General features: G+C 31.0%; 1 protein-coding gene across 1 annotated transcript in view; it reads left to right on the forward strand.

Annotated features, from left to right (window-relative positions):
* Positions 1-4,733: 4,733 nt before the first annotated feature.
* Positions 4,734-25,640, forward strand: part of LOC136981441 (vasculin-like) — a 76,859-nt gene continuing 55,952 nt past the window's right edge. The window contains exons 1-2 of the mRNA XM_067277768.1: positions 4,734-4,926; positions 20,902-20,993. The gene's annotated coding sequence lies outside the window, so the exon portion shown is untranslated. The remainder of the gene's footprint in view (positions 4,927-20,901; positions 20,994-25,640) is intronic.

Raw genomic sequence — 25,640 nt, forward strand, 5'->3', positions numbered from 1 at the left:
TACAATAAACCGAGAAAGGGCAACCTCTACCTAAGAACACCGGTCCTTAAAATGAACAGGAACACCATCAAAGTAGAGAAGACTCTTAAGTACCTTGGCATAGTGATGGACCACAGACTTTCGTGGGATGCTCACATAGAGCAAGTTACAAGCCATACTGGCATGATCTTTCAGGCATTCGCCCAGGTGGCCAGGAGAGATTGGGGCCTCTCTTCCACGGCCCTTTCAACCATTTATAATAGTATTTTTACTCTTATCATCAGATACGGGTGCAGCACTTGGGGCTGGGCAACCTCTAAGGTTCACCCAAAGAGAAAATTGGTGTCCGCGCAGTGACGTGCTCTTTTTTTATTTTTATTATTATTTTTTCACTCTTTCCGCCCTGTGGGCACTAAGAGGGCCTCTTTTAGAAGGCCCATTATGGGTTTGGCCAGGCCCGCAATGGGGCGACCAGGTGGTGAGGGACGGGGCCCGACATGTCCGAACGGACCACCCCCGAAAAATTCCTGGGGATTATTCGACCCGTTCGGATTTGATCCCAGGTCCCCCAGAGCGGTAGGCTGCCACCTTGACCACTCGGCCATCCGGCCGTCTTGCGACGTGTTCTAATGCCGCTTACGAAGGCCTATCGAACTACTAGTAACTACAGCATACAAGTTATTGCACGCAAAAGTTATTGCCCATCGACAATGACATCACACGAAAATGTAAGATGCAGCAAGCAAAAATGGGCGAAGATATCCAAATTGGCAGTTCCATTTCAAAACAGAGGACCTAGAAAAAGACCACCCCTACTGTGACACCATCTACAGCTATGCAAACACTTCTTGCAACCCTGACCACCAGAGGGCGGCTAGAATTCTAATTTATACCGATGGCTCTGGCATCGAGGACGGAATAGAATGTGCCTTCGTGGTATATGATGATGATCAAGAAATCTACCATCAAAAACACAGGCTGCACAATAACTGCAACGTTTTCCAGGCCGAGCTCCTGGCAATCTGCAAGGCCCTGGACTGGACAGATAACACCTACAACTTAGAAATCGATATCTTCACATACTCACTCTCGGCCCTCAATCTTATCTATTCTGACAAGCTACATCCACTTGCTGTGAACATAAGGAACAAAATAGACACCTCCCCTAATTGTATTCAGATCAGCTGGGTACACTCTCACCAGGGAATGAGGGGAAAGGAGTGGGCAGATGCCCTTGCAAAAGAAGCAGCCTTAGACAACACCATCACTATTGAATATAACAGGATCAGCAAGGGCACCCTGAAAAGACTCCTTTGGGAGGAGGCCGTCAACAATTGGCAGTTGCACTGGAATGAACATAATAATCATATCACTTATCGGTTTATACCCGACATCAATCAATTTCTAAAAATCGACTGGTACACCCCTAATCACTTCACATCGCAATTCTTGAGCAACCATGAAAAGTTCGCGAGTTATCTCGCCCGATTCACAGACCGAACCAACGAGAACTGCCCAATCTATATGGTCAAGGATGACGCAAGCCATTATTTTTACGATTGTCCAATTACCAGCAGTGAAAGGAATGAACTTTGTCTTCTCTTGAACAAGATAAACATCAATTGGCCATGTGGCCTACACGATATCTGGAAGAACCGGGAAATTTATCGTATTTTCAAAAATATAGCAAAGAAAACTGTAATGACCAACTGCAAACTTCTCCTGGGAGAAGCTAATTGACTTACCTAACGGGCTTTTGGGTAAGGGCCAATTGTCCTTCCCCTCGCTTCGATACCTTTGAAGGGGTTTTGGTTAACCCTAGGGTACTGGAGGTGGGTCTGCGGGCCTGCCTTTCTCCCTCTCAGGCTGGGGTAAGTCTCCCCACTTCGGGCATAAGCACTGCCCTTCTGTTCTCTCGAGTACGTCCTCTCCGGGCTTCAAGCTGACGCATGGATACTGTACTTTCATTTTTCTGTGATTACCCACTCTGTTGCATCTGTACTCGTCCATGTACTTATTGTAAACTATTTCAATTGTACGTTTTCTCTCTGGTTGTGCCTCTGGCAGGTACAGGGAATTGTAAATTATTTTACAGTCAATAAACATGTATGAATGAATACTATATAAATATAAATATAGACGTTTTTTGTGGTATTAATTTCGAATACATATTATTCCAAAACCTTTTCGTTGGCGCCTTTATTAAATCGGCGTCTATGGCGAGGGCCACGTTGGCCATACCCTAGTTACGGCTCTGTGTAAACTATATTGTATTAGAAACTGAAATATGAATATTTCTACAACACTACTTGAATGAACCAGTCAGTTGTCAATTAGAATAGCCATGGTTCAACTTGAAGCTATCATTTCAAAAATACATGTTACAAGAATTAAAGTATGAGATATTTTAAAATGAAATGAGAATGTTATAACACAAAAGTCTGTAAAGTCTTTTAAAAAATGTTTGCCTAAGTCTTTTACATATAAAATTCTTTTGATATTTATTGTAAGGCATGCTGTACAGTACTGTACATCTTACTCTTTTTCTTGAATTTTCAGGTGTTGAAGGTTAAAGTTGACCAACAGTTAATCAGACTTTAGCAATTTATTAACAGTGTCTGCAGCTATTGTTTATTTGGCATGTGTTTCCTACTTTGAATATACGGTTTAATTAGTGCTGCTTTGAATGCTTCTAAAAACGATATTCTTTTATCCAAAACAAAATTTTTAACTATAATTTATTTTAGCATGCAGTGTATATGCATTACAGGCAAATTAATATATCACATTTAATAAATAATATGTGCTTCAATCAACATTATAAACATATAATAATTTTTGAAGTACAGTAGCACTCAAGTCTGACATTTTCATTTTCTAGATAAAAGAAACACTCTTCGAAAATGGGAAAAAAAAAATTATAAAAAATGTTCATTAAGAAAGAGAAATAAGCACATCTAGACAAGTCTGGAAAGTGACTGAACTATGAAAAACAAAGAAATAAATTACTGTATTATTTTAGCTTTATTAAAAAGTTATTTAAAACATTATATTTTTCATCGATAAATATTTCTACATTGAAATTATTAAGACGTTAACGCTCTAGAGCAGTTTCTCTCAACTTTTTCTCATCGCGGACCGGTAAAAGTAATTACGGACCAGTAATTATTTGAGATTAAGAATTGTGTTTATTTATTGCGTTTACATATGCTTATCTAGAGTTACTATACGTAAATTATTAGCAAGGTTGAGGACGAAGTTTTAAACGCGAAAACGTGTACGTCGGACGATCAGCGCCGCTTTCCTGTAAGCCTAGAAGTTTGGCAATGGCGTTTGGAAAGTCAGTGGAATCATGCTCTACATTCCAAACGCCATTGTCAGACTTCTAGACTTACAGGCGGTTGAACGTCCGACGTACACGTTTTCGCGTTTAAAACTTCGGCCTCAACTTCGCTACTATTTAAAAGTCATCCGTAATCAACTGCGCCAGTGTCAAATATTTTTCTGCTAACTGGTAAAATTTTTTCGCGGACCGGCAGTTGGGAAACGCTACTCTACAGGATTGGAATCGAATCCGAACGAGCAATACTTCAAAAATTTTTATGGGCAGTTAGTTCCAAATATATCGGATTTTATCACTTACTACCGGCTATTCTCTTTCTGGTTCTGGCCGAATCCACGAAGAATGCGGAAAAAGGCCATTGGAATCCAGAGAACGGAAAGAGTTAAAATGGAAGAAATAAAATCTTTAAACTCAGTTTTATTCTCGTTTGGGTAAACTTAACTTTTCGATTGGAGCAGTAGCATAATCGCCTCGGCCATCCGGTCGTCGGGAATTTTAAAACTATCACGGGGACGGTGAAGGCGCCAGCCTACCGTCTAGATTCTGCTTCGATTCTGGATCTGGAACCACATTTTTCATATACCGGTGGTCGGTCTTGAGTATACTAGTTTCCGTCCTTCACCAGCTGGCCTCTTCAATTCTGGGCCCGATCGAATTCATGATGCGAATTTTTTGTTCTTTCCGCTCTGTGGGCAATAAGAAGGCCTTTTTTCAGGAGCATTATGGGTTTAGCCAGGTACAGTACATAATGGGACATCCGCGTGATGAAAAACGGGGACCGACATCGAGATCAGACCATTTCCCGAAAAGTTTCTGGAAGTTTTCGACCATCCGGATTCGAACCCGAATCCTCCAGCGCTGTAGACTACTTGAATTGCGGTTGGCTCATGATGAAAATGTTTAAAAGTATCGTCTTAGTGTCAGGTGGACGTAGTGAAAACAACTTTAGAAAAACGTTTTCCTGCTTATATTCAAACAGTAAAAATCTAAACATTCAAAATTCAGTTTTAATATCATTACCGTATTTATAAATCTCTCATAAAAGTAAAAAAATACAATCCGCGCGTTCTATTTTAGAGTATTCAAATAGGAAAACTACTACAGTAATGGATAAATATAATGTATATTTAAAGATAAGATAATAAATTCTTTGTATTGACTTTAAAAACAACAATAATTTTAATAAAATACAGTAATCACTTATATACGACTCGACTTTTAATATTTTAAAAACCAATGGCTTAATGTATTTTAATTTAATTATACAAAAATAAGCAATAGAAAATTTAAAGTAATTATAACGAATTAAATTTCAAAGAGTTAGTTATATGTTTTATTTTATTTTATTTTATTTTTTTGAAAACTTTGAATTTCAAGTTCCGATATTGATGGATAGCCTCGTGCTCTCGCAAATCGAGTGAATTTGCGAGATTTTCTCAACGATGTATACGGCGCCATGTTTATGGAAAAATTAAGAAAAAGTTTAGTTTGTTCACTCTCTGAAGACGAATTTATAATTGTAATGTGAATAACGCATCTGTCCATCAAGAGTATTCGTATATGCAGAAATAAATAAACTTAAACAACAGTCATTTTAAGAAGAGGTTAGTCAATTGTACAAATAATTTGAACCGTATGAAAAATTCAAATTTGGTTTCGGTTTTTCTTTTGATATTTTAAAAAAATTCTATCAACAAAAATTAACTTCCGAAATTTAAATTATAAGTTTGTAATTGAATGTTTAAATATGTATAAAAGCACGAGTGAAATTGATTGTTTATTAAGTATAAACAATCAATTTCACTTCCATCTCTTCCATGTGGTTGACATTCGTTCTGCCAAATTTAGATTTGTTCGTTCGTCTAAACATCGGTTTCGAGTCATATTTTGATTATTTTCAAGCGGATATATTAAAATATATTGCAAGTACTTGTTGACAAATGTTAAAAATAATTTTTTATATATGTCGAAATATAAATAATGTAAATAATCCACGAATTTTTTTTTCTCTTGTCTTGTTAACTGCTGAATTTGCTTAATTCATTACAGTTTAGAAATAATTTTATAAATTAATGCTTTAATATGATTATTCTGATATTTTCAGCCTTGAGATGTAGTTTTACTATTAAAATGTAATAGACTATATAAGCATAAAATTAATGAATATTAATGATTCATATAACTCATGAAAATGTTAAGAATTGTATATATATTTTTTTTATTAAAATGTCACACTAAAAATTTAAGAAATTGTTTCTTTTATCTGTATATTTGTGGAAAGTTATGCTCTTACATCTCAATTAGTGTAAAGTGAAAATTTGTTTTGAAGTTTTCCTTTCTTTTTTTTTTGTCTCTAGAAAACTATTTGATGTTTACCAAGAAATTATAGAGTGAGACTAAAACAGGTCTTGTCGGGATTTGTGTGATTGAAGTCAGTGAATTGTGAATTTCCTATTCGGTGAATAAAGATTTTATTTTTGCATCTGATAACTGCTTTCGACAATCACTCTTATTCTATCGAGAGTCTCGGTGCTACTGATAAGATGATGATGAAATGTAGCATGCATATAATTGGATATTACAAAATATAAGAAGGGGGGAAAACTATTTTAGGAGATATGTTTTAGTACATTTAAATGAAATTATATCTCAATTTAAAAATGTTTATTTTTTTATTTACAAATAAATCTTTCCATTATTATTACTAAATTTAGGTATTGACATAATATGGTTGATTGTGAATATTGTAGTAATTATTCAGTATTATAAGTTACTGATTAATAGTTGTTATTAACTAGGATGTCAAATTATTAGTGTTTTTAATAGTAAATATATAATAATTAATTTCTGATAATTATTTTAGTAATTTAATTTTATTTTTGTTTTATAATAGTAGGATATAATCATTATATTGTGCATTTACAAATTATAAGCTAAATTAAACAGCTTTGGTACTTTGAATGATGATGATAAAAATTTAAGTGATGCTAGTAATAATATGCATAATGTACTAAATTTTTTTTGTTTTTTTTTTTTTTGAAAGTTGATTGCAAAATAATGTCAGTGAACACCAGTATAATTGATTAAGAAATTTAGTTTGGTTATTCTACTTTATTAAGAATAAAGACATGTAATAAACAACTCAAACATTTTTAACACATCAAAATTGTTGAAGCTATTAACTGTTTATTCTCAAAAAAGAAATGCCATAAAATTGAATTTCTTAACTAATCAAAGTTTGTTATTTCATATAATCAAAATTCAATTTATTATGGTTCCAGTTAGTCATTATTATTAAGAGTCCAGAAGATATCTTTACAGTCCCCATTTATCTATAACATAATGGTGTAAATGCTAATTTCCTTATCTAAATAGGATTATTTATTCTTAATGGTGATTGTAGATCTACAGGTATCAGTAAAATTGCTCTTTATTTCAATTAATAAAGTTCTTTTGATTTTTTGGTCAGTGGCAAAAGCAATCTATAAATTATATTTGAAAGTACACACGATACAGTACTTCAACAAAGTTTTGTTCTAACACTGTTTGAAAATTGGAGATATATCCTGTACAGTACAACACAACTTCTGGTTTTGCTCTAACATGGTTTTGGAAATTCTCCATACAAAATTTCACAATTTTTTAGTGTAACCTTTGATATTTTTTGTTTTATTCAAGTAAGCATGCATGTTATCTCAAATTTGTCCATGGATCTTAGAATATTGAAATTTTCAAATTATTTTGTGATTTTCGTCAGTTTACTTTAATGAAAACTGGAAGAAAAAATTGCTCTAATTTTCCTATGAACCAAGTGTCATTGTCATTGCTTTCAGACTTTAACCTTTAAGATTGTCACTGTGTTTTCTTTTTATAGATTATTCTTCATGTTTAGTAAAGTTTATTTAAACATTTTTAAGTAAGTGTCATTAATTTTTTTTAAACTGTAGGTAAGCAACCATTTGTAAACTGACAAATGACAAATGGCAATATTTTGGTATTGAATTGTTCTGAACTGGAACAATTCGATATTTGAGCACAAATTCTGGAAAAAAGTCTCTTGGTAGGCTACTTGACTGAACAAACATGACTTGCTAGAACAAATTTTCGATTAATAACATACTTTTAATTTGTCATCTATAAAAAAAATTTTTTTATGATAAAAATAAATATGAAAATATTGCTGATACTACTGATCAAGATCAGCAAAAAGCTAAAATGATGACAATTCTTAGTAAAAAGAAAACGTCCTTGTTTAACTAAAATTAATATTAACGCATATACAGTGGAACCTCTATATTCGTCATTAATCTGTTTCTAAGGATCTAATGAATATGGAATATGACAAATATAGAAACAATTTTTCTTGTAAATAACTGATATTCAATTATTCTGTTTCCATCCTGAAAAAAGTACAAGAATAAAAATTATGTTGTTTGTAAAACTTTATCTTTATTGTACTAAATAAATCTTATTAATATTGTATATTAATAACTTAGTATTATTGTTTAGAAGACAACATACCATCAATTAGAACATTAGGTAATTCCAATTATGATCATGGGGTCTGTTTTGCCGATGATTCAGGAGCACTCGATTTAGTAAAGAACTTGTCCAGTGCTGTGTGATTTTGTCTGCTTTTTAAAACTTTTCTGAAGTAGGCAATTACATTATCATTGAATGTATTTGTATTTTGGTTGACTATAGCAATATTTGGGTGCCACTTTGGAGTAATTGGAACTTGGTTCTCACATTGGTTATTTTTCAATAACTCAACAACACACAAGAAAACCACACAAAGCCAACTGATTAACTATGGCTAGCTGATTGGTACAGGCATGCGATTGTAGTGCCACTTCCGGTGTTGGGAATGACAAATGTTGGGAATGATAATTTGTGGTTTTGCCTAGTGACAAGTAAATTCGACTTACGTCGCATCTCCTGGAACCAATTACCGACGTAAGGTGAGGTGTACCTGTATATAAGAGCAACAGTTTTTACATTATTTATTATATAGCTAATATTTACAATAAAAACAAAAAATGTGTATTATTATAATTACATTTTAATATGAAATGGTTTACCTTCTACTGAAGTTAAGTAATAAAGCATAATACACTACAAAATTTGTTTCTGTTATTGTTTTAAACTTTATGAATCATAATATAAGAAACAAAGTGTATTCACTTACATGTTTGTCTAGCTTACTAATCAGAGCTTGAATAATTGGAGTTACACTATATTAATTTATTCCCTTTTAAGTAACTATTGATACATGTCAGTTGAATTTCTTTGTAACATCAAGTAAAGCTTGCTGTTTTTTAATTTAGCTCTAGTCCAGTAACTAAAAGTCCTTTGCTTGACACAATAGTTTTAGATAATGCTAGATAACTTGATGTAAGCTTCTCAACATATAGGTATGATGTCTGATGTATCACAACCATTGTAGTCTTATAAGTATTATGCTCAATGTTAGATCAAATTTATTAATATAATATTTAGTTGGAATTTGCATATCAGATCATTGTTTTGGCAGATAACCTATATTTTTTTGAGTGACATTGTTTCTTGAGGTTAGAAGTTTAAAAAAAAAAAAAAACACTTTCCAGAAAAGTATGAAAGGAACCTTACTGAATTTTTAAAAGAAAAAACAAATTAATATTTCTTAATTCTTTTTTAGTTAAAAAAAAGTTTAAGGAAGAAATATATTGGACTTTTTATAATGCCTTTAAGATTGAATATAAAATCAACATAATTATGGTATTTTTTGACATTATAGCGTCACCCTTAAATAACTTTTTAACATAAAAATTAGTTTTGGATAAATATAATTCTAATACTATATTAACAAATATTATCTGGTAGTGATTTATAGGTTTTATGACTATAAATTATTACTGAATCATATTTGTTAATGAAAGCTCAGGAACCTTTAGAAGAAAGAAGGAAAAAAATGTTACAACAGTGTTTCATCTAAATCAAATTAATTTGTTGAAATTAGAATAGATTACTGTTTTTAAATAAGTAAAACATAATCACTAGACTCACTATACAACAAATCCTCACTTAATGTTGTTTCATTTAATGTCAGTGAGTAAAGTTAGAAGTACATTTGTACAATTATCATTATTGAATTTAAAAATAAATTAAAAATAATTTTAATTTATTAATTGATTAATTGTTGAATTTCCTATGTAAACAGTAAAATTCATTCTGTGAGGTGGAAAAAAATACTGGAGGTTGCAAACATAATCCAAGTACAGTAATAACAACCAAATTATATCTTGCTTATATCAATTAGCTTGTGGTAAAGTTTGTTTCATTATAAATCATTTTGCTTAGCATTGCAGTTTCCAAGAACCTATTAACAATATTAATTACTTTAACCTTATTGATGCAATGTAAAGAAATGTAATAAAAATAATTATTTAAAAAAATTGCATAAATTGAAAACAAAAACATTAGTGATAAACTAAGTAATGAGATAACATAATACTGATTCTTGTGTAATCTTGGCAAGTCAGATAAAAATCAACTAAAGCAGTGGTCGCCAACCAGTCAATTATTTGAGAAGATTACATGAAGTATTATGAAAGAAATGCGAAATGCTTGGTTGCTTTTATTCACTCATTGGGTTTTTTTTTATTAGAATCTAAAATCATGAAACACAAAATGTCAATAAATCAACAAGTAATGTTGTGAGTGCAATTGTCATCCTTTATGGAAAAGAGCCAAGATTCCATAAACTTATTTCAAACAAGCAGCAACAAACTTCACACTAATTTATTATAATTAAAATTATTATAATAGTAAAATGAAACTTTTATGATCATTATTTTATAGATGTATAATTTTTTAAACAATACAAACATTTAGTGGTCCATGAGGTCAGACAGGTTGGCAACCACTAAACTAGAGTACATCATTCCATTATTGTAATAGAAGAGGATGATTATCTAGCTAGGAAATTTTAGAATTGAATTTTAAGAAGTCAAGAAAACAGTTGCTTGGATGCATAGAATCAATTATAGGAGATTTCATTTTCAGTTTTATAGAACTATAGTTTGAATGCTTTTGATCAAATTATATTTAGAATAATAGTTACTGTTTAGGTCATAAACAGTTAAGGCATCAGCCTCTTGCTTTGTAACCTGGAATTGAATCTGTTTTTTCTAAAAACAAGAAAATACCCATTTTCATCCAAATAATTCATTGCCAATAAGTTGCAATCTAATCCTGGTGCATATAATATATTCTTAATTTTTGTATTTGAGTTCTTTTTTGGGATTCATTTCTAGCAATAAATAAACCATATTAAAATATAAGCATTTAAAGAATGATGTAGTTGTATTTTAATAATTTTTGTAATAATTTATACTTTCTAAAAATTTAAATAAAAAAGTATAAATCAAAATATAAAAAGCTTGGATTATTTCCCCCCCCCAAAAGATATAGATTTCTATTAAGCAAATAAGCTTAAACATTGCATAAAAATTTTATGAATTCATTTTTGTTAAATCATTGTCTGAAAAGCATTATCATCTTTTTGAAGTTGTGAAAGTAAAAGGAGGAAGTTAGTGTTTTGAAAGAAATTAGAAAAAATTTGAATGAACAATTATAAAAACAAACTGAATTTTATAATAATTATACATTAATACTAGCTGTTACCTGCGACTTCGCCCGCATGGATTTTGCAAGCAAACATCATTTATATTCAGTATTTCAACATTGTTATATTGTTATAACAATGTTGAAATACTGAATATAAATGGTGTTTGCTTGCTTGGTAATTGTTATATAACACCTATTGCTGAGAATCAAATGAACTGTTTTCAATTTGATCAATTTTCTGGAACGTTTACAATCATTCTATAATGGAACCAATGTGCAATAACAAATTCGAATTTAAAACGGTTCGAACATTTGGTTAAAAAATCAAAATATATAAAAATATTTATAACAATGTCTGAAATGTTATCAATTTAATACACCTAAGTACTCAATGAAGACTAAATGTAGTTGAAAACAAAAAATTGTATCTAAAATAGTACAGTAGAAGCCATTCTTCAGGTTAAGCCTTAATGGTCTCCCTCTCCCCCGTGGGGGAATTTTCAAAAATCCCTTCTTAGTGTGCGTTTTTATGACGTACCCTAACTGTGTACCAAATTTCACCTCTAGGTTCAGCAGTTTGCTCTGGGTGATGATGAATCAATCACTCAGTCAGTCAGTCAAGGTTGTAATACATGTTGTTATTATTATTACTACATAAAATAAAACTGCTGTAGTTAATTTAATAAAAGAAAAATATCAGGATGAGTGAATTGAAATACTACAGTTGACTCTAGAATATTATTAAAAGTAATAAAAGGGTGTGGAGAATATTTGATTAAAGATGTAGTTATCAAAATGTCTAAAATTGAACATAGATTTATTTCATTCACCATTATAGACTATGAATAATATCCATTGTTGAAAGAAATGTTATAAGTGACAGTTATGTATGTCAATTGAAATCAGTTAAGTCAATTGTAAAAAAAATAATCAGGCATTAGGTATTACTTTTGGGCATTAGAATACTAATATAGAATTAAATAAAATTTGGTTCATTTAATTACATTTGATAATTTATGTTGATGATATTCTGATTTTTCTTGATTACATTATAAGATTCTAGTTTTATCTTTTTAATATTTTTAAATAGATAAAATGCTATATAATTTTTGATTTAACAAAGATTAAAGAATACAGTGGTGTCTTGTACTTTGAATTTAATTCATTCCAGGAGGCCATTCAAATTCCAAATTGTTCAAAGTCTGAATTAAATTTTTCCATTAGAAATACAGTAGAGCATTGATTATCTGACTTAATTGGGGACTGGGGTTGGTCGGATAACTGAAAAGTATGAAAAAATACATTATTAGTATAGTGTATTAGGCCTGGTTTAAATACTAGCCTCCCTTTCATGGTCGAGCCAGTGCTGCCAGCTAAAACATGCAAAAATTTATTCAAAAATAATAATAAAGTAGCCAAGACATAACCAAATATTGTAGCACCACATCACTACGGGATATTTGAATTTGCTGACTAGAACGCGGTTGGTTAATCGGGGGTCGGATAATTAATGCTCTACCATAATGGAAAGTGAATTAATCCATTCCCAGACCTACCCATTTTGATAAACTTAAAACAGAAAATACATGCAAGTTAAGATAAAAATAACACAATTAAATGTTTTAATAATAAATTAAACCACAAAAACAATAAATAAAATACATAAATAATAAATACAATACATAAATAATGCAATTTTTATTTTATTATATAGTAACTGGTTACACACCATTGACTTCAGTATCTTAAACATGGCCATCAGATCTGCCACAAGTGTACTGCTTTCACATTTTGCAATAAGATCCTTTTTATTTCAGTCATTGATATTACAATCTTTCCTCTTAGACTTTGATGCTTTCACACACTTCTCAGATGCCATTGTTACTTAATAAGTAAAGGTTGTATTGGGTTGAAAGGAGAGTTCTTACATATTTTTTGACAACTGTTGTTACATAACATAATGTCTGATTTAACTATAACAGTTATGAAATTTAACACATTACTGCTAATAAGAGATTGTACTCTTTGTTTAAAAGTTTAAAATAAACTTCTACTTCATGTTTTGTTTGAATAAAATCCATTTATGCTTTTTATGTGAAGATCTTACATCATACATACTATGCTTTATTCAGTAAGGATATAACACCATACAAACAGTGAAATAAAATTTGTAATGTGTATGGGGGAAATGCTCTTAAACTTTTAACATATCAAATCTAATTTAAAAGTTCCATTTGGAAATTTTGAACTGAAGGATACAAAATGTATGAAGTGCCCAAAAGCTGTCAATGAAGAAAAATTTCAGGAAGAAAGGATTAAAAATTGATTAACAACACACAATATATATAACCAAATACACCAAAAATAAAACAAAAACAGAAAAGCACTGAAAACATATGAGTGTAACACGAGTGAGAGAAAACTTGGGTGAAAAGATTGTGCTTATGCTTCAAGCACATTTTTCTATTGTGTGTGCAGTTCAAACTCTGAGAAAAAAAGTTTTGTGGAATTTACAAGTGTGGTACCGCTGTGACTTATTCTGTATAAATAAAGATGTGGAGTAAGCAATTTAAAATAAATCCAAATTTAAGAAACTTGAAGCAGTTATGAATGTTTATTATGTTTTTATCTGTTGGCATATTTACATTAATCTTAATGTAATTAATCATTATTTTGACCATAGTTTTCCTTTGTTGGTTTCTAGTTAATGGTAATAATCCACTTAAAGTAAAGTTTAGGCTTTATTAATACTAATTACTAAGACTTAGCAGCAATGTGTAGAAAGTTGGTTGCATTTTTATGGAGATTGTCATTAAAGCCTATTATATTAATCTTGTATATATTGATATTGATTCAGCAAAAGTGCTTATTTTTTTATTGTTACTATAATTGATTAATATAAGAATTTTAAATCATTGTGATCTTTAATTAAGAAAGCATTCTCATTAACATGAAATGTTCACATGATACCTACAGTAATTATTAGATTCTTAAAATACTATAATAAAATTGCTAGACACAATATTTAAATGTAATTAAAATTTCCAGTAATATATCTTTACTGATTTTATATAATTCATGCTGTTAATATTATCCGATATCATTTTCTCTATTATAGTCATTTATGTTGAAAACTAATATTTTCATTAAAATGAAGTTAAAATAAAGAAAAATAACATGAAAGCTATATCTGTCTAGCTTTTGCAAAAGAAGCATTTAGTATGATGATTGTCAGATATTGAAATTTTATTTAATCCTTATGGGTTACAAAAGGATTTAGAATCTAACTTCTCTATTATATTCTAAAAAACTTTAAATATTTTAAAAATTTTTATGAAAATGAAAACAAATTAACTAATTCATAAAAAATATTAAATGAATAGTTTGATACATCTAAATTTTCCAAAATATTTTTTGTTGTTTGTCATTTAAAATAGGATAATAAGTATTATAAATCATTAATTTCTAGTTTGACACAACAAAAATTATAGGAGGCATCTATAGTTAATTTTTAGCTATAGTGATAAGAAAACTTTTTATTTATAAATTAAATCTAACTTTATTTAATTTATTTAGACTATCTCTTAAAAAAATTTTTTAGCTCCAGACATTTTGTAATTGTTATGTAACATTAATGCTCCTACTATCAGGATTCTATTCAGAAAGTTTGTCATTTTAAATTTTAATTACAAAATTGTTTTTATAGTTATTTTAAAATAATTTAGTAATAATTAATTAAAATAGGAAAATTCAAACTAAAATTATAGATGTTACAACCCATTCTAGATCTAAAGTGCTTTGATTTTTTTTTTCTATTTTTTCTAGATAGTCATACTTTTGACTTTTGTTCTTCCAATTCAAGTTTGAGCATTTTAAATTAACTTTTTAGCTATTTCACAATATCTTTAAATAGTTTTAAAATCAATTTGATAATTTTTTAAATTTGTTAATTAGCCTATATATATGAATGTGTCTGGGATCAAAATGTATCATATGCAAAATCTTGTTTGTCATTTTCAAAAAAAAAAGAAAAAAAAAATTTAGCTCTGTTTCATTTGATATTTCTTAATTAGATTTGTTATAGGTGTGTTCAGGATGTTTACAAATCATGAAAATTTCAAAATCACACATACCTAAAAGTGTGTCAAAACAATATCATTTTCAGATCATGATATAATTAATATGCATGTTCATATCTGTCCTGTATTATAGTTGGTTGTGTGTTTTCTGTCTTCATAATATTCATCTGCAATTTATTCTTTGGTAGTATTCCCTTTGTAAACATTGACATAGTATTTCAATGATCTTCATCCTACTTGCTCCAAAGTGCTTTTCCAATAACTTTATCACATCATATGCCACCTTAGCATTAACAGGAATCTCAACAGTATATTTCTTTGGTTCAGTTTGATTCAGGAATGCTGATATTGTGTTCAGTTGTGTTGTAAAATGTGTTGTTCATCCACAGATACTATATACCAGGGGTGGCCAACAAGTCGATCGCGATCGACCGGTCGATCACGATGCCAATTTTGGTCGATCGCTCGCGATGTCTTGACTTAATGTGTTACACTTGTAACTGAACGCAACTCGTGACGTAACGCGCAAAAGCAACAATATGCATGCAGTTATCACTGGACTCGTAGAAAACACAGCTATTTAGCTTGAATATTTGATACTGTCATGCGGTAGCTTCTTTTCTTTAGTATTAACAATATTATTATTATTAATCAATATTATTTATCCACGGTGACAACGTTGAGTTTCAATTTTTCATTTGTTTAAAATGTAAGTACCTGTTCTTTATGTTTTAAATTAAATTATGGCTTTTCTTACCTATCTATTTACTTGATAAGTGAGCGTTTTCGGCAACAGACCTCTATATTTTTGGATTTTTGGAAATACGTCAATTGAGAAAAATATCCCAGTATCACCAAATGTAGCAAATATATTTATTCCTGTTTCGGAACTACATACCTGTGTGAATTGGCATTTTCATACTTAAAGTTAACGAAGACTAAACATTCTGTCCTGACTGATTCCCATACTGAAGAATCATTATTATTATCTTTGTCAGGATATACACCTAATTATGTTTCCTTGGTAAGAGACGTGCAAACTCAGTCCTCCCATTAATGTAACGTAATAAATTCTAAATCTGTCTTTATCAGTAGCTAATTTGAATTAATAAATATTGTTAATAATTACTCGTGTTGTTTTAATTCCTCTGGACGTGAGTTTTTTGGCCCGTTAAATAATTACGTTGTTTTTTACGTAGGTAGATATACAGGGTGTTTCAGTACAAAGAGCACTCCCGCAAGCTATTGATAGATTAGCAAAAAATAAGTCTAAAAATCTTATATCATTCTTCCATGATAAATTTTCCTCGCCCAAAAACAAATCGCGGAAGTAAAATCTTATAATCAAATTATCAGCCATACTGTGCAGTTTTATAACAACTTTTTCAAGTTTACGAACAAATAGTACCACAATTTATACATTGTAATTGATTTAAAAAAAATTATATTATATTTTAAGTTAATAAAAATCTAGCTTAAAAGTGTGGAAAAATTGATTTTTTTTAGGTGCCGCCTGTACGGAATGAACTCGTAACTGCAAATATCAAAAGTTGGGTCTGGAAATTTATTTTCTTTATGAGCTTATATCTTGAAAACTTAATAAGTGATTTAAAAAATAAAAAATAGTTTTGAACATATATTTTCCTTATCTACCCATAGCTCGCGGGAGTGCACCTCGTACTGAAGCACAGTCAGGGCCAGATTATCGAATAGGCAAAGTAGACAAATGTCTAGGGCCCGTAATTCGGAGGGGCCCGGCTTCAGTGCAGAAGATTTCTCTGTTTCAAAACGAGTTAAAATTATTTAAGAAATTCGATAGGACAGAAAAGGCTGTATTTAACAATTCCTACTAAGCTCCGCTCGACTAGCCATTACCTAAAAAAAAAAAGGTCAACAGCCACCCGTGCGTCAGAAGTAATATATGCGACCAGATCTCTCGCACCATCCAGAAATATTCGTAGGGCCGCTTCTCGTGGTAGTACTGATGTATGGTTATGATTTATATTCTAAATCTACACTTATACGTCGCGACATCGCATATTCGATATAGCGGTCAAGTTGCTCGAGTGCGAAGATATTACAATTCAATAGTGTTTTATAAAAGAGTTAAAAAGGTGACACTACGGTGTGACTTGGGGTGACACCACGATATCCGCATCGGGTGTCAGCCATGCTAGCTACGCTAATGTCACATTATATAAGATTTGTTTAGAAGCAACTTATTTAAATGGGGCCCCAATTTAAATTTTGTCTAGGGCCCGCTAGAGCAGTGTTTCTCAAACTTTTTGGACCGCGACCCCCCTTCTGCACTTAAAACTTTCAAAGGACCCCCGAAGAATGAGTATGTGTCGAAAAACATCCCGGAGGGAGGGAGTTAGGCTCGTATTTAAATATTTATATTCTTTTTATTATTTATATGTGCAATTTATTTAAGTAAAAATTATTTATATAGTTTTTATTTCTATTATTTCTAAACATGAACCCATAGTAAATTTATAAAATATTTGAAAAAAATTGATCTAGAATCAATTTTTCGGCGACCCCCCCAAATATTTTTCACGACCCCACTTTGAGAATCACTGCGCTAGAGGCTTAATCCGGCGCTGAGCACAGTGTATAAACATAGTATGTATTTCACACCCCCCTCGCCACTTAGACTATGCCTACGACAACAAGTCGATCGCGACACATTTTTAAGATAAAAAGTAGATCTTATGTACACAAAAGTTGGCCACCCCTGCTATATACAATGTAGAAAGACAAGTGTGACTCATACCCATGCTGTTGATACTATACCTAAAGAGGAAATGAGTGCAACATAACATAAAATTGCATCATGTTATGTAATGTTGAAAAAGCTGCTGTTTTTCAGACAACAGCTTTTTCAACAATCCAAACCCAATTTTTACCAGTAACTCTCCAAAAAAGTTGAAATCTATAGAGCACTTAAAGATGGAGTGGGTATCAATTTCAAGGAAACTGACATGCTGTCTACAGCACGGTGTGCCATTTTTGAACTTGTAAACAGTTCTGAGATACTCCTCACTAGACTGTGCTGATACAAATTTACATTAATGATAATTTAAATTAAACATTATTTATGTCAAAATAATTATTTTGAAATTAATTTATGTCATTATAAATTATTCTCTAATCATTTTTAATAATATACTTATATATTTTGTTTGGGATATAATTTTAAAACATGAATTTAAATTATAAATGCTGTGTGTTACATTTTAAGAAGTCAGTTTGAACATGTAAAATGTGTTTGATTTTTTACATTAGCCATTTTTGTTCTGTCATATATACCTGATGATATGTCTATTTTAAATAGATGAAAATGTTAGTAAATAATTTATTTATTAATTACATAGTGCTGGTGTTTGTTTGGTTGTCTGCCAATTTTTACTATTTATTTATCATGGCAGAGGATCAAAACAGGTTAAATCATTTGAGTCATTTGATACAGATTGATTCAAAGTATTTATCCATATGCTTAACTCAATTTGTCTTAAAATGCCTATGGTATGTTTGATCCCAGACTCTTCATATATATAAAATAAAAATATTCTCTAATTTTCAAGTGATAATCATGGAGAATATTTATAAAATTACAATCTTGGTTTTCTGTTGTAACTTGTTTCTGAATATACTATTTACATAAATTGTTAATTCAACCCAAACTGAAAGAGTATAGAATACTAAGCATTAACTTTAATCTTCAGTTAATAATTATTAGCTTCAAAACATTTTCAGCCTTTCCAAGTCCATTAGGCACTAAGTACTAATCTTAATCTTTAATTGATAATTATCAACTAAATATTAAGGTTAGTGCTTTGTATTACATAGATTGATTTACATATTTTTAGAGTATGATATGATTATATATATATATAATCATTTCATTTTGGGTCACCGTTAAGGTTCACAACTCGTGTTCTAGTTGTGAACATTAACAAACATAAACTCTGCCTTAAGTCCTGTGTAAAAAGGATGACTTCCTCATAAAGAGAGAAGATAAGACCTTATAGATATTTTAAAAATTTTCACTGCAAATAAATAGACACTGTAAGAGTTTTTATAGAAAACAAGAAACATTACGATAACATAAATATTTAACTTTTGCATAGAAAAACAGTACACGCTTAAAATTACATAGCACTGACTTGGATCTAATCCAGTACACACACAAACACAAACAAACACACACACACACACACAAGGCAGTCCAGGATGCCTACCATGAGCTCATAAGGAGATCATGGTAGGCATCCTAATGAACTCAGCTATAATCATATTGACAGAACTGTGTCACACTGCTCATGGATGCCATTTTGGAGGGAGAGAAGTATTTATATTATATTATTGTATTATTTGAGATCATAAATACAAAAAACAACAAAGCACATTTTAACAGACAACAATACATGTAGGAAATGACACATCATGCATAAGACTATTTAAGACATTACTTTGGGTTGCGAGCTTCTAGCACACAGATTACTTAAATCAACATAACCAAATAGCAAAAATAGACTGGTATATTACAACTGTACTACAAATACATGCTTCAGTTATCATAGAAAACAACAAATAAAATATACTGTGATCAAATCTATGATTGCACACAACACAATCACATCAGACATAACTATTCCAAACATTCACAATATAAATACACCAAAAAAATTAGTAAATACAGTAGAGCATCAATTATCCGACTTAATTGGGGACTGGGGTTGGTCGGATAACCGAAAAGTATGAAAAAGACATTATTAGTATAGTGTATTAGGCCTGGTTTAAATACTGGCCTCCCTCTCATGGTCGAGCCAGTGCTGCCAGCTAAAACATGCAAAAATTTAACAAAAATATATTAAAGTAGCCAAGACATAACCAAATATTGTAGCGCCACATCACTAGCGGACATTTGAATTCGTGGTCGGTTAACCGACAAGTCGGTTAATCGGGGGTCGGATAATCGATGCTCTACTGTAGTTAGAACTTGCTCACAAAATAGTCAGAAAATTCTTACACGTACAGTACTATTGTTTTGTGATGTTCATCTATTTAACTTTTTCAGAATCTATGCATTGACATTTGTTTAGCATTGCACTGAGTACCAGAATTAAAAGTGTGCATTCCACAAACAAAATAATACTAAATGCCAAAACATCATGTACTATTTTATGGGCTCATAATTGCAAATTAAAATTGTCAAATAACCCTCACTTGCATGGGTTGTGTTAGATTGACTTATAAACACACATAATCTATGAGTTATTCACAAGAAATTTCAGTAAGTTAAAATGCACTTATAAAACTTTGCTTAATCAATCTTTTGATTGTAGTCATTTTTTGAGTTGTTTTTTTTTTAATGCTTGATGACTGATAATGCATAATCATTAGCCAATCTTATCCAGAGAGCCTGGTCTTAACTGCTATCAGCGATACTTGAAGTTTGGGTTCAATAGCCTCAGGATGTCCATATGTATTTGAACATCATATCACATGTAAGTGCATAAGAGACTAGCATCTAATTGTTTATGTATGGTATGATGCTAAATATTCCATGTGTCTCTAGTTGCATTTTAAAACTTCATTATTATTTAAAGTTAAGATTTTGTCTCTGGTTCTTTAAAAATTAAATATTTATTTTATTCATTACTTGCTTTTAGAATGGTATTGTAATTAAGAGGAAGATAATTTGTTTGAGATATTTAATTTTTTTATTTATGAACCATTGTATTGAAATAATGGTCCTGTAAAGTTAAACAATAAATAGCAATCTTGTTAAATTTTTAAATAAAATTAGATGAAAATAATATATTTTATTTTGAGAAAGATTAAACGTTTTCTTTTTTTTTAATTAGTATAATTTTATATTTTCAGATACAGGAAGTAATTTTTCTCCTTTTGGAATTTGTTATTAGTTAAATGTTATTGAATATACACTTTTTAAGCAGTACAGTTCCATTTTAAAGGTAAGAAAATATTATTTTTTGTAAATTGTCGAACTAAACTGTATAATTTTTTAAAATTAAGCTAAAATCAATAGCATGATTTGATATTTTTCATACTATTATAAAGATATAGTAATTTTTTTAAACAAAAAGTTTTAATTGTTTAAGTAGGGTTTTTTTTGTTAATTTTGATGGTGGTGATAGTAGTAGTAAATTCCAGAAAATAAAATTGAAAATGGTATTTTCTTTTTTTTTAGATTTATCAATATAATTTACAGTCATACAATCAAAGGTTTTTAATTCATGATCCAAATAAATACGTGGGGAACGTTTGTGGAAAAAGTCCATAACTAAAAATTGTTTGGAAGGATTTTGATTTCAATGCACCTGAACATTCTTGTACCAACGTATTATAACATGTTCAAACGTGAACCCTTAAATGCGGGTAAGAACGCAACACTGCCAGTTGAAAGTCAGGCACCATTCAAGCAACATGGAATTCACCAAAATTGAGACCATGGTGAAACTTACTTGGGATATTAGGCAAATCATTGACACTCTGGAACAAGTTTATGGTGATAATACTCCAAAGAAGTCAATAACCTACAAATGGTTAAGTTGCTTCACTTTAAATAATAATTCGTCATTTAATAGTAGCAACTTTTATTAAACATATAACTTTTTATACAAATGAAAAGCCCTTGAATCATTACAAAACATAATCCTTAAAAGCCAAAATATTTCATATGTTAGCCATAATATAGAATTTACAATTTTGGAATTAAAATTGGAATTTAGCTCTGTTTTAGCTAATTATTTTGATACCAAAATTTGGTCAAAATAATAATCACAAACTCACAAAAAATGCAAGAATAAAACAGACAAAAAAGAATACAACAGGTTAAACTCTACTAGTAACACAGCTGATTGCAAAACACACATTTCATTCTATCAGCACATGTCCCACTACTGACCTATTCATTTGGAGTTATATGTTGGACACACACAAACCAAGGTTGAAGATGAGCCCTGCAGTGGCAGGCCAACAATGTCAGTTTGTGAGGAAAACATTGATGCTGTTCGTGACTTGATTGGAAAGGATAGACGAATAACTACTGAATCGGTAGCAGATACACTCAACATCTCCGTGGGTTCTGTGCACACAGTTCTTGCAGAGAGTTTGGGACTAAGCAAGCTTTCTGCTAGATGGGTCCCTAGGCTGTTGTACCCAGATCAGCAAATGAGGGCAAATCTTTCAATAGAAATTTTGAACAAGTGGGGTGGGGACTCTGAAGCTTTTCTGCGAAGAATTGTGACAGGGGATGAAACATAGCTCTGTAAAGTACTATTTTTTTAGTAGCTTAGGAAACCGACTATAATTACGGTCGGTGAAACTTCCGTTAACCTAACGGGTACTTTACGCGGATTTGAGATTAGTTTGCCAGGCCTGGGCTTTTAAGCGTGCACCGAAAAATTAGTAATAACAACGATAAATATCAAGTCAAATCAAAAGTTCAAATATATTTAATTAGCAACTAGAACGTACTACGTACAAATATCAATAATTCCAAACAAAATTTATTAACGAAAATCAACAAGTCAACCCGACAATAAACTTAGCTTAACTTAATAGTAATTCCCCTTTGAAATTCGACAAATCAAATACTTAGCAACTATGAACAAAATCTCTTACTAATTAAACGTCTATCCGTCACCTCACTATACGAAGAAACTATTTCCTCAATCCTTTCGATATCGTCAAATCGTCAATCGAACTCCTCTTTAGCACCTTGGATCGTCCAATTATCAATCTGGACTTCTATCAGAAAATACTTCGCTTTCGAATTAACCTCGCTCTCACAGTCGCCTCGATTTGGAAATCACCTCTCCTTCTTCGGTTAACGTACGGGTTTTATACTGTGAGGTGACGTCACACTTGAGCTGGGTTACTCCTCTTATTTACATACTTAGTTGCTAACATTAACTTTGTTCTGGCAGCTTTAAGTTTCCGACAAAGCTTATAAACCGTTTACAAAATATTTATCATAATTTTCTGGGATGTTTAAGACGGTTTATCAAGTATTTCTCTACTAGTGATTGTGGGGACTCCCCCCTCCATTTTTTTTCTGCGGACTGTTACTTCCGCCGGGCAGCGCAAGTGCGCAAGATGTTTCCTATGGCGCTTATTTCTCCGTGAGTTGTTTTTTCTTCATTTTTCATTACTAACAAGAGAGTGGTGGGGAACCTTCGTCCTAAATAAACATAAACCCCAAACAAAAAGATAATAAAACGGAAATAATAATAAAATAAAAAATAAGGTTCGGACTCAGTTCCTTACAGCTCTACCAGTATGATCCCAAGGACAAAATTCAAAGCAGTGGCTGCCACGGGGTGGAAGTGGACCAGTCAAAGCAAAATCTGAGTGTTCAAGAGGAAAGGTCATGGTCACTGTCTTCTGGGATACAGAAGGGATTTTGCTAGTTGACTTCCTCAAGAAAAAGAAGACAATTACAACTGCTTATTATGAAGGCATTTTGAGAAAACTGTCCAAAAGAATCTCGGAAAAACGCCCTGGATAGCTGCATCAACACATCTTCTTCCACCACGACAATGCACCTGCTCATGGTGCTCAGTAAACAAGAGCTGTACTATGTGAATTTCGATGGAAAATCATCTGACATCCCCCTTACAGCCCTGGACCATGTTCAGTAACACAGAACACCTAAGTTAGAATTCCAAGTTGCTTAGTGGGCGGAGCTAAGAATGTTCTGAGCATCATTGAATGATTATTCTTAGTTAGACAACTGGGCAAAATGGTGGACAAAGTTAAAATTATGTTTGCAACAATTGTTGCAAATGAACTGGTCTATTCAAATGACGCTGCATCAGATTGTGACAAAATTAATGAAGCAATTATTAACTGTAATCAACGAAATGGATCATTGTCTTCCGTTAAAATGTATTCGGAATCTGTTTTACTGACATATGATAATTTTACATTTCAAAGTCATTTTAGAATGAGAGAATAACTTTTGTGATTGTTATAATATAATACGTTTAGTCTAACACAAGCAGCCATCTTGCAAATTGTATGATGAGACAAAAACGATGATGTCACTAGTAGAAGTTAGCATAGATAAAAGAGGCTGACTGAACTAGCTAGAATTCTAGTGGTGGGAGGAGTCAAGCAGTAGTTAGAAACGAGTTCAACATCACAGCATAGCAAGAATTCTGCATTACTGAACATGGCCCTGATTTAGCCCCATCTGACTTCTTTTTGTTTCCAAGTTGAAAAAAATCACTGAAAGGTGCCAATTTTCCATCAGTTGAAGATGTAAAAAGAGCTGCTCTGACATGGTTCAGATCACAAGACCTCAGTTCTACTCAGACGAACTTAAAGACTGGTATCAATGTTTGCAGAAATGTATCGACCTTAATGGAGCATATGTTGAAAAGTAAACATAACTGAAATAATTTTTTCATAGTATTCTTTTTCCATGAACTTTTTGAAGCCCCCTTGTATATATTAATTTTATTTTTGACTACTAATGCTTTTAATAGCTTTTTTAAATCAAGAAACAAAGTTCATTTAAGATCTGTTTTTTTTTTAATTTGAAAATATTTTTTTATTATAAAATTCAAATAAAATATTTATTTTATGATATTTGTCTTAATTACTTGTAGTTGGGGTTTTAATCATTTTATATTAATTAAAAATTGGAAGAATTCATACAGATGTACAGTACCTTTCAAGATGCTTTGCTAAAACAGTGCTTTTTCAATCATATTTGTATTTATTACTTTTGGCACTTGATTTATTCTTAAGGTGTTTTGGGATTTTTTTTTTGTATTATTATTTCTTTGCATATATTTTTAACCAGATGCTATTGTGCACTTAATAAATGATTGTATAAATGTTTTTAGGCTTTTATATGCACTGTTAAGTGAATAAAGACAGTGATTTACTCTAAGAAAGGGCTGGATTAATAATTTATACAAAAGGCAAAATAGTTCATTTTTAATTTTCATAATCCTTGAATAATTGCTAAAAATCTTAAAATAAATTATTTAGTTATACAACTTTCTTATGGAATTATTTATTATAAAGGCAGTTATAAATACAGTACACATTTTTTATTACATTGCTAATAATTTTACAAAACTAAAATAAAAGTTTTGAAAATTAATTTGAAGACAGTCTGTCCAAACTTGAAACCACCATTTATATACTTCTGGTGTTCCAGAATACAAACATTTGACGACCCGACATTTCACTTTAAACATTTTTCACTGCAATGATTCATTTTGAGATATTTTACCTTTTTAGGTTAAATGCCTTACCTTGTATAATGAAGGAATTTATTATATATGATGATTATTATATGGGGTGTTTACAGATACAATATGATTGAGCACATTTTATTAATGAATTATAAATAAACAACTTAGAAAGATATACTATATATCAAATCAGGGGATACTATAGATTGCTCCCTATGGAATTTTGGGACTTTGAGTAACTATTTGAAATCGGGACCAAGACGAGTTCAACGATACCCTACTTTTGGACTGGAGAGCAAAAATAAGAAAGTTGTTATATTTATGATTTCTTGCCTTTCACAATGCATTCTATGCCATTTTATAGTTTTCCTCTAGGTGGCACTGCTT

This window comes from Centruroides vittatus, unplaced genomic scaffold (assembly GCF_030686945.1).
Source record: "Centruroides vittatus isolate TY-2023 unplaced genomic scaffold, ASM3068694v2 contig_754, whole genome shotgun sequence".
Lineage (NCBI taxonomy): Eukaryota > Metazoa > Arthropoda > Arachnida > Scorpiones > Buthidae > Centruroides > Centruroides vittatus.